This window comes from Magnolia sinica, chromosome 12, assembly GCF_029962835.1.
Source record: "Magnolia sinica isolate HGM2019 chromosome 12, MsV1, whole genome shotgun sequence".
Lineage (NCBI taxonomy): Eukaryota > Viridiplantae > Streptophyta > Magnoliopsida > Magnoliales > Magnoliaceae > Magnolia > Magnolia sinica.
In genome coordinates this window covers 66015057-66020638 of record NC_080584.1, presented here as the reverse complement: position 1 = coordinate 66020638, position 5582 = coordinate 66015057, and the positions used below count along the sequence as shown (strand labels likewise).

General features: G+C 35.6%; 1 long non-coding RNA gene across 1 annotated transcript; it reads left to right on the top strand.

The window, feature by feature from the left end:
• Nucleotides 1–802: 802 nt before the first annotated feature.
• LOC131220586 (uncharacterized) lies at nt 803–2765 on the top strand. Its single transcript, XR_009158709.1, has 3 exons — nt 803–929; nt 2404–2551; nt 2639–2765. It is a non-coding gene; the product is annotated as an uncharacterized LOC131220586 (long non-coding RNA).
• Nucleotides 2766–5582: the final 2817 nt, after the last annotated feature.

Below are 5582 nucleotides of genomic sequence, written 5' to 3'. Positions count from 1 at the left end.
CGAGGACGGTGGACTCCTGATTTGCTTCTTCTCCAGGGACGTCCCGTCCCCTGGGATGGGGCATGAGAGAGGGCGCCGTCTTCTAGACAGTGATTGCCGTCTTCAGTTTTGTAGTGGACCTTCGATTCTTTGATTCAAGCCCAATTGTGCGTTTTGATCTTCCAAAAATGTGGTAAAAAATCATGTTAGAACAATCCCAAACAAGAAAGTTTAGATCGTAGGAAAAGAGGTGAAGAAAATGAAAAAAAAAGGGCTGTCTAGTACATTTAAACACCTGTATTGGTTGCTACTGATACACGGATGTGTATTTGTGCCAATACAGGTTAATACAGTGTCGGCTTTTTACTCGGACCTGATACAGACCCATATCAGGTATATTACCGTGTTGACACCGATATGATACAGCCATATCAGTCAATAGGATATGGTATTTTCAAACCATGGAACTAAGCACGATTCATTGTCTTGTATTCTCTATTTCTCTCTTTTTTGGGAGCTTTGCCTCTTGGCTTCCCTTCTTTTGTAGTAAAAAGAAGGTTGCTGACATTTGGAGGTTGTCTTTTGTTCTCATTTCTGCTTCTTTCATGATATTAGTCATCTTCTCAAGCAACCCTCTTGTATAGGGGTAAAACCCTAAAAATCAACCTTGTGGAATTGTGTGTTTTTTGCAAAAAATATGTTCTTCTCTTCCTTTCTCATCCACTCATCAGTTATAATTACTATACATGAATGTTCTGGACCCCTGCCTCATGCATGCTAATACATGAATCATTATTTGTATAACAGTGTATGCAAACATGATGTATGATTCTAATATGGGAACATGGATCATGAATTACATGTGGGCTTTTCCGAGGAGGCTCTACGTGAAAATGTTGCAGCATTTGTGAATGCTCTTTTGGTTGCAAAACCTGTTGGCCTAAAGAAAAGTAAGTGGTATTCATGGCACCTTTCCCCCTATTCAGTTGTAGGACTAACATGATCAACACTCTCAGACCTGCACACACACAATAGTGACTGGAGTGCAGATTGCACAGGCAATGACGACAAAAGAACAAATGGTGTTATGCATTCTATGGCAATTCATATGCTAGATCACATGAAAAAAATGCTCCGGATGTGTGTGCACGTAATCTGGAAGCTAGAATAATTAGAAAGTGAAAGGGTTTTCCTGCAAAAGCAAGTCCGTATTGACTATGAAAGTCATTTTTCTGAAAACCAATCTGATTGGTTTTTGGTGGGTGGGTTTTTAGTGCCTATTTTGACGTGTGGGATCAAACAAAGTTTGTGAAATTTCATCCTAACGCACAACAGGAAAAGGGGTCTGGTTCAAAACAGCATTGAGGCATCAAACACTCCTTTGCTGTTCTCAAACCAAATGAGTAAGATGATATGTTTATCTTGGAGATGGTTTCTTCAGGTTGTTATTGGAGCTAGGTTATAGCATGTTAACCATTTGACCTTCTGAAAACAGGGTTGCTTTTGAGATGGAAATTGATGGTTTACCTTCTACTCGTCATGTCAGCGATCTCCCTACAAAATTGCGTTGTCCATTGTGTAAAGAAGTAATGAAGATGCTGTCCTCACTAGCAAGTGTTGTTTCAAGAGTTTTCGTGACAAATGTAGGTGCTTCGATGGTTGGAACTGTATTTTGAATTTCCTTTTCTAGATTTTAGTGTGCCAACCACAATTAGTTGGCACGAGGATTGGATGATGATGATCTTCAGATTTTAGTAGTAAGTGCCCAATTTTTATATGATCTTTGGTTTTTTTTTTTTTTTTTTAAAAAAAAAAAAAAAAAAAAAAAAAAAACCTTCATAGTGAATTGCCAATTTCCACTGTATCTTTGTTTGCATGGGCAACACCTTTTCCAAAATTGTTTGGTAAGTTCATGGCCCGTTTGGTTGCCACACGGAAATGAGTTTATCTCATTTTATTTAATATCGATTACACATTGGTTATATTTTTAAACCGTACAAATAAAATTGATCTCTAATATATAATTTGTAATTAAATAAAGTGAGATGAAACTCATTTTCAAGCGGCAACCAAACAAGCCCTTAGCTTTTAGAAATCAAAACAGGGACATCACAGTAGAAGCTGATGGTTGTTATTCGCATTGTGTTGTTGAACTGAAACCTAAAAGCAAACTTATTGTGGTATGTGGATTCAGTCATTTCAAAGAATTACTCTTCCATATATTTGCTTTTTCTACTTGCAATTATTGGGATCTAGATGGAATTAAAATGTGGCTTGGGTGTGTTTTGTATTAGATCCATGCCTTGTGTTTCTAATTATTTGGATTCTTATTTTCTTTGTTTTGATTGGTTTGTTTAATCTCTGGACCCATAGTTGTTGCATTTTGGAGTTTTGAAATCTATTATTCTTATGCAATTTAATCAGATATCCGAGACCACATAATTTCAAAGTTCATGTGTGTATGTGGAGCTACAAATATACTAGCCGATGGCGCTTAGGGAAACTATCAACCGCATCTTGGAGTCAACTACCAGTGGTGCAGAAAATGCTGGAAGTGTATTACATGTGCAAGGTTTGTAAGCTGGTGATGACAATCTGGTTTAGCGTATTGAAATCAAACATTTCATATAAGTTGAGTGATCTAACCTGTTTTCTTCAGATATGGAGTTCGCTCGGTGTTCACTGCCTAAAGCTCCATCCCCTACTCTTTCTGCCACTGCAAAAGAGGAAACTATGACAGATCATCGTGAAGATCATACTCATAATATAAAGAAGACCTTTTCTATCACTACCAAAAAAAGGGGCAAAGGCTACGTATAAAATCCGTAGCCATAGACCTATGGCTATGGTTTTAGTCCGTAGCTAGTTCGTAACATGACCGTCGTCGTAGGTGCTAAAACAATAGGTCTGGAACCTATGGCTACGGATTTAATCCGTAGCTATAGGCTCAATAGCTATAGATATAATCTGTAGCAAAAACTTCAAACAACTACGGATATTATTTGTAGCTGAAAGTCCGTAGCAATAGGCCAGAATTGAAAAGGCTAACCTGCTTGATTGGTGGCTACGGATTTAATCCGTAGCTATAGCATAAACAGCTACAGATACAATCCCTAGCAATTATATCTGTAGCAAAAACTTTAAACAGCTACGGATATTATTTGTAGCTGAAAGTCCGTAGCAGTATGCCAAAATTGAAAAGGCTACACCTGTCTGATTAGTGGCTACGGTCAATATCCGTAGCTATTTTGTACATTGAAAAATTAAATCAAATGTTCATTCAGTTACCACTGTACAATCATTTATTCATTCAATTACAATCATTCATTCATTCAATTGCAATCCTTCATTCAATCAATTACATCATTCATTCATTCAATTACAATCCTTCATTCAATCAATTACAATTACAATTAATTACAGTTACAATTATAATAATGCTGAAAATACAGATCTTTGGCTTCATTAGAGAAATGTGCTCGACTTCACCCTGAAATTTCAACAACTTCGTATATTCCATCATCCTACAAACAGTCATGTCATTCATAAATTAGAATGCCCATTGGGAAAAAGAAAGACAGTGAAAGAAGTGCATCACGTATAACCACTTTTTTTTCTTAATGAATTAAAAAAAAAACTCAAAGAGGAATGAAATTGACACAAAAGAAATGGTCTCACCATATGATTATAGGTTTTGGTTTAGGTTTAGGTTATAGGTTTAGGTTAAGGTTAGGATATAGGTTATAATTAAGTTTAGGTTATAGGTTATAGGTTATGGTTTAGGTTTAGGTTAAGGTTGAGGTTTAGGTTATAGGTTATAGCTTTTGAGAACTTGATTATAGGTTAAGGTTTAGGTTTAGGAAATCGGGTTCGGGTTTGGGATCGGGTTTAGGATTGGGTTTTCAAGTTTAGGTTTAGGTTAAGGAGTTGAGATTAGGATTATGTGTAGGTTTGAGTTTAAGGATTTGAGAATACATTTAGGTTTTAAGTTTAGGTTTAAGTTAAAGGTTTAGGAAAAGGTTATAAGTTTAGGTTAGGTGTATGTTTAGGTTTAGGTTTAGGTTATAGGTTATAGCTAAAGGGAATTGAGAATGGGTTATGGTTTAGGTTTAGGAAATCGGGTTCAGGTTCGGGATTGGGTTTAAGTTTGAGTTTTCAAGTTTAGGTTTAAGTTTAGGTTAGGGAGTTGAGATTAGGATTAGGTATAGGTTTAGGTTTAGGGAATTGAGTTTAGGTTATAGGTTTTGGGATTTGGGAATAGTTTTAAGTTATAAGTATAGGTGTAGGTTAGGTTATAGGTTAAGGTTTAGGGATTTGAGTTTAGGTTATAGGATTAGGTTATGGTTTAGGTTTAGGTTATAAGTTTTGGGATTTGAGAATGGGTTCGGGTTTAGGTTATAGGTTTTGGTTTTGGTTTAGGCTATAGGTTTTGGTTTAGGTTATAGGTTTTTGGATTTGAGAATGGGTTCAGGTTTAGGTTATGAGTTTTGGCTTTAGTTTAGGTTATAGGTTTTGATTTATGTTATAGGTTATAGGTTTATGTTAAGGTTTAGGTTTAGGTTAAAGGTTTTGGAATTTGAGAATGAGTTCAAGTTTAGGTTATAGGTTTTGGTTTTGGTTTAGGTTATAGGTTTATGTTTATGTTATAGGTTTTGGGATTTGAGAATGGGTTCGGGCTTAGGTTATAGGTTTTAGTTTTGGTTTAGGTTATAGGTTTTGATTTAGGTTATAAGTTATAGGTTTAGGTTAAGGTTTAGGTTTAGGTTATAGGTTTTGGAATTTGAGAATGGGTTCGGGTTTAGGTTATAGGTTTTGGTTTTGGATTAGGTTATAGGTTTTGGGATTTGAGAATGGGTTCGGGTTTAGGTTATAAGTTTTGATTTTGGTTTAAGTTTAGGTTATAGAGGTTTTTGGATTTGAGAATGGGTTATGGTTTAGGTTTAGGAAATCGGGTTCAGGTTCGGGATTGAGTTCAAGTTTAGGTTTAGGTTTAGGTTTAGGTTTAGGTTAGGGAGTTGAGATTAGGATTAGGTGTAGGTTTAGGTTTTGGAAATTGAGTTTAGGTTATAGGTTTAGGGAAATGTTAGGTTTAGGTAATAGGTTTTGGGATTTGGGAATAGTTTTAGGTTATAAGTATAGGTTTAGGTTAGGTTATAGGTCAAGGTTTAGGGATTTGAGTTTAGGCTATAGGTTTAGGTTTAGGTCTAGGTTTAGGTTTAGGGAATTGAGTTTAGGTTATAGGTTTATGGAAAGGTTAGGTTTAGGTTGTAGGTTTTGGGATTTAAGAATAGTTTTAGGTTATAAGTATAGGTTTAGGTTAAGTTATAGGTTAAGGTTTAGGGATTTGAGTTTAGGTTATAGGATTAGGTTTAGGTTTAGGTTTAGGGATTTGAGTTTAGGTTATAGGTTTAGATTTAGGTTATATGTTTAGGTTTAGGTTTAGGTTTGGGTTTTAGGATTTGAGAATGGGTTCGGGTTTCGGTTATAGGTTTTGGTTTCGGTTTAGGTTATAGGTTTTGAGATTTGATAATGGGTTCGGGTTTACGTTATAAGTTATAGGTTTTGGTTTTGGTTTAGGTTATAAGTTTTGATTTAGGTTATAG